We start from the raw sequence: 13,516 nt of genomic DNA on the forward strand, positions 1-13,516 counted from the left end.
AAAAGCAAGCAAGATTTTAGGGTATATAAAAAGCATTTATCCTGTAATCCCATTGTATTGTTAGCCATTTATAAATCACTTATGAGCCACATCTAGAATATGGAATCCAGTTTTGGGCTCCACATTTTAAAAAATATATTCAGAAGTTTGAGTCAGTTCAAAGGAGGCACCTAGATTATTACAAGGGATGGAAGGCCTTTCATATGATGTGAGGTTGGAAAAGATAGGCTTGTTTAGCTTAGAAAAGAGTTGTCTCAGAGGAGATCTCACTTATATGTATAAATAGATGTGTGAGCAATACAAAGTACTGGATTTATTCCTTCCAAATACCATACTAAGGACCAGGGGTGTTATGAACTCATTTTCTGGTCTGCCTCTGGTTTCTGGTGAGGGAGCTGGTTGTGCTGACAGAGGAGTTGTGAGTTCTCTTTCCGGGCTCCCTCTGGTGGTAGCAGGAGGTAGTGAAGCTGATCTAATTAACAGAGACCTGCCACCTGATAATGAGGAAGAGGAGTGGACATCTGGAGTCTCAGACTGGATTTAAGACAGCTGACTCCCTATTCCCATGCTGGTGATTTTTTTCCTGCCTCCTGAGGTCTTAGTTTCCAGCTCAGTTCCTGACTTCTCAAGCTAAGTTGTCTTTCCTAATGTTCACATTTGATTTGGTTTGGTCTATTCAGTTTTTTGTGTGGTCAGCCAGCTCCTGCTGGGGCTGTGCTGAATTTCCACTCTTATGTCACTGTATGTGCCAGTTTGCTTTTTGTCCCTTATTAGATTGGCCTCTTTTTGCTCTGTTCTCAGAATATGCTGATATAGTGGGAAAAGTCTAGTGACTTCAGGGTATTTTTTGCTATCAGAAGAGTTGGACATTTTTCTGGGTTTTTTGTCTGCGTGATTGCAGACAGTATCTTTCCTTTCCTGTCCTTTCTAGCTAGTGTTGGCACCACCGTTTGCTCAGCCTATTTTCCTACCTGTGTTCGTGTTTTCATCTTGTCTCACCGTCAATACATGTGTGGGGGCTGTCTATTCCTTTGGGGTCTGTTCTGGGGCAGTTTTAGATTTCCCCTTTTCTTGCTTTAGGCTTATTTAGTCCTCCGGCTGTGACGAGGCGTCTAGAATCATCGTAGGTACGCTCCATGGCTGCTGTTAGTTGTGTGGTTAGGATCAGGGGTCTGCAATCTGTATAGTTACCAACCTCTCTGGTTTTCTGTGACTTGGCTTGGTCTTGTTTTCCTCCTCGGTGACCCATTCATAACACAGGGGGCATTTATTATGGGTGGAAAAAAATTGAGTTCAGCAGCTAAATAGGAAAGGGTTCTTTACAGTTAGAGCAGTCAGAATGTAGATTTTCCTACCACAAGAGGTAGTAATGGCAGACACTATAACAGCTTTTAAAAAGGGGCTTGATGATTTCCTCAGTACAAACGACATTGTGGGTTATAGTTAATTTAGTGACAAAATGTATAATTACTGGTGAAAAGTTGAATTTGTTGGACCTAGATCTTTTTTCAATCAATGTAACTATGTAACCTTCAGAGATTTCTTCCATGTCTCACATCTGTTGTTTCTGGGACTGCAGCGGATTATCCCATTCTGTGTTCTGAGTGGCAAACTGTCTCAATAGTATCTTGCCTTGAATAGTAATGGGTGCTATAAACCATAAAAGATTGTAGATGCTATTTACAACAGAAAAGACTCCTCATTTGCTGAATGGTTTATCTCAGAATGATAACTGGAATGTGAACATGTCCTAAATGTCCCACAGCAGTCCAAGACTGCGTTACATAGGAGCAACATTGGAACACAGATCGAGGTTCTTTAAACGCGTTACTAGGTCCTCGGATGGGAATTCCTTAATTACCTCCTGGCTGTTAGAGATGATCTTATAAAGCCTTAGGTTTGGATGTAGACAGTATTTTATGTGTTCTAAAGAGCAGATCAATTGACTCTTCACTAGAGATGAGCAAATATTTCATTGTACAGTTCGGATTACGATTGCCAATTTTGCAATATTTGCCTATTTATTCATTGAATGTTCACCGAACACAGCCAAATGCCATTGGCGTCAAGGGGAGGCATAAACAAACACATGCACAACACCTTCTAATAGTCCCAAAAGCTGACAAAACACATCAAATTAGGGGCAGACTCCAGGAAAGTGGCTTCACTTCACCCACAGTACAAATTTTAGAATGGCACAGCAGCAATCAACCATACATGAGGTATCAGGGTGTGGGCCAGCATTTACAGCTTTAAATTGAACTTCAAATTAAGACGAGGTGGGTGAGGCATTGGTGTAGGCCTGCTTTGCTGGGAGCCGTGATACCACATGCAACAGGTCAACCTGCTTTATGCTCAGCCACACTCAGGTGGCACAAATATCAGTTTCATAGACTTCTATTGTCAGAAAAATGTAAGGCTAATAACACGGGTAGTTGACTCAAAGGAAGTGGAGGCCTGCCAATCTCGGAGACCTACTTCTACAGGCAATACACATGAAGAAGACACAAACAGAAGTCTACACATTTCTAAAAATTAATGGTAGACACTAACAAAGTGGCATCAATTTCACCAGAGTAGAACTAGTATATTAGGGACCGACACCTCTTCCACTACAGCCATCCTAGCAGATGGAGACTGTAACAGGCAATGTTGTGTAACCACTTTGCTATAGACCTCAGAAAGCCAGGAGGGGAGTAATTAGGTGGCCTACCAAATCCGAACTCAGATTAACAGCAGCAGGTGAAAATCATGCCTCAAGGAGCGACTAGGAGGCGGCACTAGGTGCTACTCCAGGGCTAATGTACAGAGGGTGGCAGCTGATCCCCTAGAGCGTATAGGCTGGTAAAGCCCGAAGGAGGGATGAAGAACGCAGGCAGACACTGTAGGGACACTAGAACCACCGGTGCAGATGGGACCTGCTGAGGAACAGAAAAGCACTGGCAGGTGTGGGCTGGACTGGGTGTTTACACAGATTGGCACTGGCAGGTGCAGACTGATTAGGTGTTACACAGATGGCTACTGACAGGTGGGGGCTGGATCGGGTGTTACACAGATGGGCACTGGCAGGTACAGACTGGACTGGGTGTTACACAGATTTGCACTGGCAGGTGCAGGCTGGACCAGGTGTTAGACAGATGGGCACTGGCATGTGCGGGCTGGACCGGCTGATGGACAGAAGAGCACAGACAGGTAAGAGTAGACAGGTACAGGGTAGACAAGCAGACGATCAGACCTAGGGACACTAGAAACAGGGGCGGACGAAGTAGGGTCCAAGCAGAATCCAAATCCTTGTCAACAGACTATAACAGCGGGGGGTGGGGGTGATCCTGATGAAATTTAGATACTTGAGGCGCCAGCGGACTGTACTGTGCTCTCATGGCAGGAAGAGGAGGAGGATGACTCTCAGGGTGAGGAGTGGGAGAACAGAGAGGATGACAATGCGTTAGTAGATCCCACTTGGTTTAAACCCAGAGGAATGCAGCTGAGTAGCTCAAGAAGAGGAAAAAGACGAAGAGGTTATATTGCGACTTCCCACAGACACAAAGTTATGCAACCATGACAAGCAATGCATCCTCAGCTCCAACTCTGTCAATGGTCAGCAGCGTTCACGGGTCTGCAGTTGCCTAGGTTGGGTTTTTTCCAGACCGCCAAAAATAACCAAATCACATTGCAATGCATCCTCAGCCCCAACTCTGTCAGTGGTCAGCAGCGTTCGCGGGTCTCCATTTGCCCAGCTTGGGTTTTTTTTTCAGACCGCCAAATCACGTTATCTGCCAACTTTGTTAAAAACGACAAAGTAGAGTTAAAAAATCATACTGATCATGCAGTATATAAGTCAGGAGACAGCATGCAGCCATCGCCCCCATGTCAGCTGTGATTTCCACAGGTAATATGTACACTTTCACATCTGTAGAGTACTGCTAATACTTGCTAAGTTATTTGTTGTATTGGACATACAGTTTATGCCACATTTGTGATACTATCTGTATGGAAAGCAATATATAGGGGGGATTTTTTTTCTTGCAGCAGCAATTTCCTAAATACCTGCATGTCATATGTGTCCTATGATATGTCAGCAGCCACTGTGCATGGACAGTTCATCATCTTTAGGCACCAATGAACTCAGAGGTCATTAGAGACACCATGATGTCCAGTTACTGAACCTAATCTATTTACTTTAACCTTTGAGGATTATAATATAGTTTCCTCATCTGATTTTATGAGAGCTTGGAGATGACTGTCTGTTCGTATTGACTTTTTAACATCTAACTATAGTTTGACTATTTTGCTATATAGTCCTGCAACCTATGATCTATATACAGTATCTAGTTGCTCTACACCTGTTGAATCATGATTCATGAGTGGACATATTAATTACTCCAAAGACTATTCACTGCAGCTGTGTCCTGTGTTTTGCTTGAGGCACCTTTTTAATTCCGCTAACATTTCATCTTTTATGTATGGCTTTAATATTGATACAAATAAAGACTTGACTTTTACACTACTTTGGTATAAACACTTCTTGATCTAAATGCGACTTATATGCCGCATGATCAATATGGTTTTCTATGATATTGAGTGTTGCTCTCCCCTTAGTTGATGTAATGGGCTTGGGCAGAATGTTTATCAGAGTTAAAAAAAATGCAATAATTTGAGTACTACATGCATGAACTGGCACATGAGCAATCATCATGCGTTAGGCTGGTTTCACACTAGCGTTCGATCGCGCAGCGCATCGTGCGCTAACGGGTGCACGCGCAATGTCCCCCTATCTTTAACATGGTGATCGCAGGGTCTTGCAAATGTACGTGCTCTTCAGCGTTTAGCGTGCGCTGCACATTTTACAGGTGTGCGCCCAGATGCGCCGTACGCTACATGTTGCATTTTTTTTCTGACGGCATCGTTAAAAAAATCGCACGCGCACGTGTGCGCTCGACGTGCGCCCAAAAATAGCATTACAGTCTATGTGGTCGCTGACGAGCACTTGGCACCGCGCACGTCAGCGCCTTGTGCGCGCATGCGATTTGAGTAAACAATGTCTAGACACTTGTCTAGAACTCCCCCTAAACAAGCAACATTGTTTTGGAGGAGTGTACATAAAAGAAGGTGTCTTCAGGGTCAGACAATTACTCTACATTCAGCCTTGCAGAGACCAGACAAGCATTCTACAAGAGCCTTCTACCTGTGGATTCAAGCTTCAGGAGCCAAAATGTGAGTATTCTTAAAAATAATGTAAATGTGTCCTGTACAATTTATTATGTACTAATGTATTTTTTGTTTTCTTTTCAGCATGTCTTCTTCCGGATCGGTCTATTCGCCACCTCGGCAAGAACTGGCTGATCGTGAGGTGAGAATCTTGCTGCCTTTTGGTAAGTATAGCTGCCTCTAGAAATGTATTTTAAATTTTTCTTTCTTTACAGACATCGGACACGGGCAGTGAAGAAGAAGTGCGGGAGCGGTCTGAGCGGCAGCGGTCTGAGCGGGAGCGGTCTGAGCGGGAGCAGTCGGAGCGGTCTGAGCGGGAGGCATCTGAGCGGGAGCAGTCTGAGGATTCTGAGCGGGAGCAGCGTAGTCAAGTCGTGGCGAGGAGACGCAATGTGAGTATATATTTTTTTTTTCTGGCTTTCTTTCTCTTGCTTCTTTTCTGTTTCTTTTGGTATCTTTTCCAAACTTCTAAACATTCTATTTTTTTTTTCTAGGTTCCACAGCGGGATGACGAAGAAGTCTACATAGACAACGAGCACCTCATCCGCCTCGTTGAGGAGCGCATCCCGTTGTGGGACAGCCGTGACCAGCAGTACAAAGACACAGTGGTGACCCGGCAGCTCTGGAATGAGGTGGCCGCAGCGATGATGGATGGCTGGGACAGCGCCTCTGCAGCTTCAAAAAGGGCATTCAGTAAGTATAAAGATGCTCTGTGATACAGAATTTATTTTTGGACCTGATGGTGCTGATTTGCAAGATATATTCTTGCATTAAACACACCAATGCCTTGTTGAGAACTGTGATTGATTTGTGCCTTCAACTGCTGCATTGTGTTTTGGACCTTATGGTGCTGATGTGTTTTTTGCAAGATATATTCTTTCATTAAACACACCAATGCCTTGTTGAGAACTGTGATTGATTTGTGTCTTCAACTGCTGCATTGTTTTGTGGACCTGAGGTGGTGGTGTTTTTTTGGCAAGATATATTCTTGCATGAAAAGCACCAATGCCTTGTTGAAAACTGTGATTGAATTGTCTTCAACTGCTGCATTGTTTTTTGGACCTGACGGTGGTGGTGTTTTTTTGGCAAGATATATTCTTGCATGAAAAGCACCAATGCCTTGTTGAGAACTTTGATTGATTTGTGTCTCCAACTGTTGCATTGTTTTGTGGACCTGACGGTGGTGGTGATTTTTTGGCAAGATATATTCTTGCATGAAATGCACCAATGCCTTGTTGAGAACTGTGATTGATTTTTCAACTGCTGTCTTGTTCCTGTTTTCACTCTTGTTCCTGATGATACTGTTGTTTTTGCTGATACATATATTGTAGCAGGAAACATAACAGTGTCCTCGGTATCAACAGTGACTGCATTGTGTCTACAATTTTATTGGTGCTGCAGCAGTGACTGTTTTCAAAGTTCAATCAGGTGTGTGTGGTGAGAATGACATTAAACTAGTGCATTTTTAATTTTTGTTTTTTGTTTTTTTTTACCAACAGTGCAAAAAATCCGCACACGTTGGCGCTCGATGAAGGACCGCTTCAACATTGATGTTCGTGCTGAGGGACAGGTTCGGAGTGGTTCTGCGGCAAGACGCAGAAGAAAGTACCGCTACCATCGCGAGTTGGCTTTCCTGAGACTGGTCCGTGCCAGCAGAGCGTAAGTTTTTTTTTTCATTTGTTCTTAATATGTGCTTTTCTATTCCACAGGTGATGCTTCTTGTAAATGCATGATACTAATGTTTTCCCTTTCTTTCCACAACACTTGGTGCAGCACCCTGCAACCTGACCCTGTTCCGAGAGCGGTTCTTCATCGGTCGACCTTGGACCCGTCCCAGCCATCTGACAGCCAGGAAGCATCTTGCAGGTCAGCAACACAGACAGCTGGTGACCAGGAAGCTGGTCCATCAGGTGTTCCCCTGTCCCAGGTCTCTGTCACTGGTTATGCGGGCACTACCCGCCAGCGGCAGAGGGCCTTGGACAGGAATGTCATGCCCGAGTTCATGCACTTGAGTGAGGCATTTAAGGCCAGCCTCAAGGCGCTGGCCGCCAGAACGGAAAGCGGTTTTTCCCTGATGGAGCGTGGTTTTAACCACATGGAACGTGGTTTTAACCACATGGAACACCGCTTCCACTCGGTCGACCAGCGCCTTCACCATCTGGAGGCCAACCTCAGCAGACCAGCGCATCATTTTTTCAGTAAAATTGAACAGGGCATGGCGGAACAAATTAGTCCTGAGCAACAACTGAGTGTGTTACAGGCCTGCAACACTGCTTACTTGCAGGCTATGCAGCAGAATCGGTATGTTCAGCAGTCAGTGGTGTCATTTCCAACAGTTCCACCACTGACTCACTTAACCACACTACCGACTTCTGCTGCATACCACTGCATGGCCACCTGCATTCCCAGCGAAGCCGGACATCACTACACCACCTCAAGTCTGAGTGCTGCTGGACACTCCTCCGCCACCACCACTATGGCAAGCGCTGCTCCTGTATGGAGCACCACCACCACCACAGCACCACCAGCTTGGAGCTAAACCAACACAGAACCTGCTTGGGCCACCGACACAAGCAGTCAACAGCAAAGGAGCACCGCCAGCACTCCTCATCAACAGAGCACCACCAGCACTCCTCATCAAAAGAGCACCGCCAGCACTCCTCAGCAACGGAGCACCGCCAGCACTCCTCATCAAAGGAGCACCGCCAGCACTCCTCATCAAAGGAGCACCGCCAGCACTCCTCATCAAAGGAGCATCCCCAGCACTCCTCATCAAAGGAGCACCGCCACCACTCCTCATCAAAGGAGCACCACCACCACTCCTCATCTTCAGAGCACCACCACCAATTCTCCTCCTCGTAGTCCCCCAAGAACTTTGGCTGAGATACCTGATACGCAGCCTCCTTCACGTAGCACCGACCCAACATGCTCCCCTTCTAGGAGCACCGCCACTGCCACTTTGAGCAGCACCGCCACCGCCACCACAGAGCAGCAAAGGGGTGATCCGCATTCCCTATTTTACAGGGCAACGCCACAGTCCACAGTCACCAGGTGGTCTACAAAAGAGAGGCGGTCACAGGCTGCAAGTAGGTCGGGGCAGGATATGCCTGTGCCAAAAAAGAAGAAGAAAAAAAAAACTTTGTTTGTCCATCCACCATCTCCTCCTAATGTGTCTCAACCTGCCTCAATGTCCATTCCAGAGCTCCCTTCCCCAAGTACTTTTGTCGCCCCTTCTCCTAGAACCCCTTCCTCTACCTCCAGTCGTTCCTTGTCTCTCCACACACCCAAAGTATCCCAATCTTCCCCCAAACGTCAATCATAATAAAATGTTTCTTGTTTATTTTTGGTTTCAAAATAAATGTGCACTTGTGCTTTCAAAAAATTGGTATTGGTTTACTGTGTCTATCGCCGACTACACACACTGCGCCATACACTTAGGGTTTTTGCAAAAACATATATCTCCATTACTGTTTCTTGTGTGAGACTTGTTTCTTGTGTTAGTCTTGGAGATATGTGTTGTCAACAAACCAAATCTACATGACTTTCCTTTTCCAGAACAGTCTCTACATTCTAGGAATATTGCACATAGTGCATCCAGCAGGGTTCCCCAACTCTAGTCTTCAAGGTCCAACAAAAGATCATGTTGTATGGAATCCTCTGTTTTAAAAATTTTTAGCAACTGAGCTATGGATTTCATTACAACATGATCTGTTGGTGGACCTTGTGGAGTGGAGTTGGGGAACCCTGCTGGATCTAGTGTGTTCAATATTACTAGAATGTAGAGACTGCTGTGGAAAAGACAAGTCATATAGGTATAATCTACATGACTTTCCTTTTCCAGAACAGTTTCTACATTCTAGGAATATTGCACAGAGTGCATCCAGCAGGGTTCCCCAACTCCAGTCCTCAAGGTCCAACAAAAGATCATGTTGTATCCTCTGTTTGAAAAATTTTTAGCAACTGAGCTATGGATTTCATTACAACATGATCTGTTGTTGAACCTTGTGGAGTTGGTGAAGATGAAGATTGGTTTCAATGACAAAACATATCTCCAAGACTGACACAAGAAACGTCAATAATCGAGATATCTGGTGTATTGCAAACTGAATAGAGTTGGTTTCCCTAAATACAGTGTTCAAACCAAGCCAACATAGCATGTTTTTAGTAATTACATTGGAGTTAAAAAAAATGTAAACATATGTTGGTTGACATTAGGAGTAAATTTTTAAAACCCTTGCTATAGAGGATGGTGTTGAGTGCAAGGTATATCTATTGTTCTCATTTAAAAAATGCAAGGAACTATAGATATACCTTCCCCAACTCAGTCCTCAAGGTCCAACAAAAGATCATGTTGTATCCTCTGTTTGAAAAATTTTTAGCAACTGAGCTATGGATTTCATTACAACATGATCTGTTGTTGAACCTTGTGGAGTTGGTGAAGATGAAGATTGGTTTCAATGACAAAACATATCTCCAAGACTGACACAAGAAACATCAGTAATCAAGATATCTGGTGTATTGCAAACTGAATAGAGTTGGTTTCCCTAAATACAGTGTTCAAACCAAACCAATATAGCATGTTTTTAGTAATTACATTGGAGTTAAAAAAAAAAATTTAAACATGATATGTTGGTTGACATTAGGAGTAAATTTTTAAAACCCTTGCTATAGAGGATGGTGTTGAGTGCAAGGTATATCTATTGTTCTCATTTAAAAAATGCAAGGAACTATAGATATACCTTGTAAATAACCACATAATCTATAGAGTCACCAACTCAGAAGTATTAGTGAATTCATGATGCACAAAACACAGCATCATAAATTCACTGATACACACGGCTACTTGGTAATGGTATTGGGAGCGTAAAAACAGAGAATGCACTCAGTACAGGTATCAAAACTTTTTTTTTATTAACATATGAACAACATGCAAGACAAATTTTTTAAACCATTTGCTCTTGCCATTCCACCCATCCTGCATCTGAGTTGAAGTATGCCGCAAATTGGTCCCTCATTTGGCAAACTTCAACGGATGACCTGAGAGGGTGCTGTGTAAATTCAGGCAATGGATTAGGATCAACATCATCAAGATCTAAGTTTGGGTGCTCTCGAGAAAGTACAAAGTTATCTAGAACAACACAGGCCTTGACCACCTCATCCACTGTTTCCAGTTTCAGATTAATAGCTGTGCCAAAAATGCGCCATCTAGATACAAGTATACCGAAGGCACACTTTACTGTTCTCCTGGCCCTGGTCAGCCTGTAATTGAAAATTCTTTTTTGTAGGTCCAAGTCTCGGCTGGAGTAGGGTTTGAGAAGGAGTTGGCACATCTGGAACGCTTCATCACCAACCATTACAAGTGGCTGTGGCGGACCTTCGGTGTTGGGAAGAGGCCGTGGCATGGGAAAATTGAAGTTGTTGCCATACAACCTCCTGCCCATGTCTGATGTCTTAAAAGCCTGGGAGTCATTACCATGGCCAAATGCCCCAATGTCCACTGCAATAAACGTACAGTCTGCATCCGCAATGGCGATCAGTACAGTAGAAAAGTACTTTTTGTAGTTAAAGAACTCAGAGCCAGTTCTTTTGGGCTTGATAATCCTGATGTGTTTCCCATCCTCCGCTCCCAAACAGGGAAATTGCAGACAGTCCAGAATCTTTCAGTGATGTCAAACCACTTTTCTGCGGTTGGCATGGGCATGAATTCGGGACAAAGAACGTTCCAGAGAGCACGGCAGGTGTCCGCTACAATTCCAGACAACGTGGAGATTCCAATACGGTACTGGAATTGCAGTGACGAGAGGGTCTCTCCAGTAGCCAGGAATCTGTGACACAAAGAAAACAACAAAAATTAATATTTGTGTTTATGTAATTTTTTTACACACTTGTAAATTAAAAAAAAAAAAAATTCTGCAGCCTTTGTTTCAGTACATGCCATCCAAAAATTAACGCAGCTTGTAGTTACCGACAAGGCAGAACTGTAATTCTGCCAGATTGGGAAGAGTACATGTCACAAGCAAGAAAATTCAGCAGACATTGGTTTAGCAAAACTACGTACCTTAATGTGACCAGGAGCCGTTCCTCAGGAGTAATCGCACACCGGAGATGCATGTCCTGTCTCCGGATGACTTCTTTACCCGACCAAGCAAATAGTGAAAGGTTTCTTGGGTCATCCGGGTATAATCCGTAAATTTCTCCGGGTTTGCCTGGAGCTCGCTGTAGAGGGTGTGGTACGCTCCACCGCTCTCCCGGAGTTCCATAATGGGATGTATCCACATACGCCGCTGCTGCCATCTTCCCTGCCTCTCTCTCTCCCTCTGTTCATGGCAAGCAACAGCGTAAGCCTGAGCCGTCCTCATGTCCAGATCCAAGTCAAAGTAAAAGCTCTTCCAGCGCAGATCCATGTTTCGCAAGTCAAATGCAAGCAAATGTGAAGAATTCAGGTGTAAACAGGGTCTATGTAAAGAATTTCCATAGACAAGCCCACTGGTGTCCCATTGGTGGAGTGTGTTGCAAGAATTTTTCAAGGATTTTTTCTCCAGTTTATTGCGCATAAAAAATGCAAACGCATGAAAAACGCTTACAAACGCATTAAAACGCTGCGATTTTTTGTTCTAATGCGCACAATAAAGCTACAAAATAACACAGCATTTACCAGCGTTTGCATATGCTTTTGACATGCGTTTCATGTGCGCTCCAAACGCAGCGCAAAAAAAACGCTAGTGTGAAAGTAGCCTTACTCTAGGAATCTCACTATGCTGAAATGCAGACTAGCAAGCCTCATCAACCACTGTTCACCCCATCAACCACATCTTTTAATTCTTTTTCCTCCTTCACTGTGTTGTCAGACAGTTCTCCGGACTTAGAACCTCCACTTGTTTACCCGCTACAGCTGGGGTGAGTGAGAGCCCATCAGCTATTACGAAAGTGGACATGACTTCTGATTGACTGGTCTTAGATACCAAGCACTCCCCATCTTTCTCAATCCACCGTAACATTTCTACCTGCACCTCTTTCACAATCCAACAGCTTGTCGTGTTCACCCTACTCCACCCTCTGTCAGCACAGCAGCCAGCCCTCGTTTGTGCAGTTGTGCGCACGTAAAAGATCGTTTGCTCCTACACATGCCAAAGCTAAGAGCTTGAACTTCACCATCTTCAGTCTACTAATAATAGCAACCTTTATTTATAAAGCATAAACATTTTCCGCAGAGCTTTACAATTTAACAGTTCATATACAACAGCCATAGCAAAGTTAAAGATTTTTTTACAATAATTAATGCAAAGTTCAAAACATTGTTACCCTTTTGCTCTTCATTGTATAATAAGCAAGCAATAAGTTAGGTGTCAGAGTCAGATATTAAAGTAAGATGTCAGAGTCAAAGGTCAAAGTCAGATCTCAAAGTCAGATATCAGTCAGATATCAAAGTCACATATCACAGTCAGATGTCAAAATCAGATATCAGATTCAGATGTCAAAGTCACATATCAAAATCAGATGTCAAAGTCATATATCAAAGTCATATGTCAAAGTCACATATCAAAGTCAGATGTCAAAATCACATATCAAAGACAGATATAAAAGTCAAATGTCAAAGACACATTTCAAATTCATGTCAAAGTCACATATCAAAGCCAGATGTCAAAGTCAGTTCTCAGACTGGATATTTAACCTCAAACTGATGTTATTATGAAGTTTGACTTTGATATTTGATCGTATCCTAAAATGGACACTGTACAACTGAAACGTCACAGGGAGTACAGTAAACAAAAATATATTTAGGGATTATGTAAATATGGAAATGTCAATAATAACCAACAAACCCAATAAATATAATTAACCCCTTCCTGACATCCGACGTACTATCCCGTCCATGGGACCCGGGCCCCTATGCCCATGGACGGGATAGTACGTCTAACGCGATCAGCGGCGCCCACGTGGTTAGCGCTGCTGATCGCGGCCGGGTGTCAGCTGATTATCACAGCTGACACCCGGCACTATGTGTCAGGGGTGGTCATGGACCGCCCCCGACACGTTAACCCCTTGCACACCGCGATCAAACATGATCGCGGTGTACCGGGAGTTAAAGGGAAGCATCGGTAGGGAGGGGGCTCCCTCCGTGCTTCCCTGAGCCCCCCACGGCAGCGCAATGTGCAGCGCTGCTGCGGGGGACTCCTTTCCTCCAGGCCCCCGAATCCAAGATGGCGACGGGGGCCTTCGGGGGCCTGGAGGAAGCTGGCTTCCTCAGTGCCTGCAAAGCGCAGGCAAGAGGAAGTCTTCTTCAATGCCTGTGACAGATTGCTGATCT

Source organism: Dendrobates tinctorius, unplaced genomic scaffold (genome assembly GCF_039654945.1).
Source record: "Dendrobates tinctorius isolate UK_male_01 unplaced genomic scaffold, ASM3965494v1 ptg000081l, whole genome shotgun sequence".
NCBI lineage: Eukaryota > Metazoa > Chordata > Amphibia > Anura > Dendrobatidae > Dendrobates > Dendrobates tinctorius.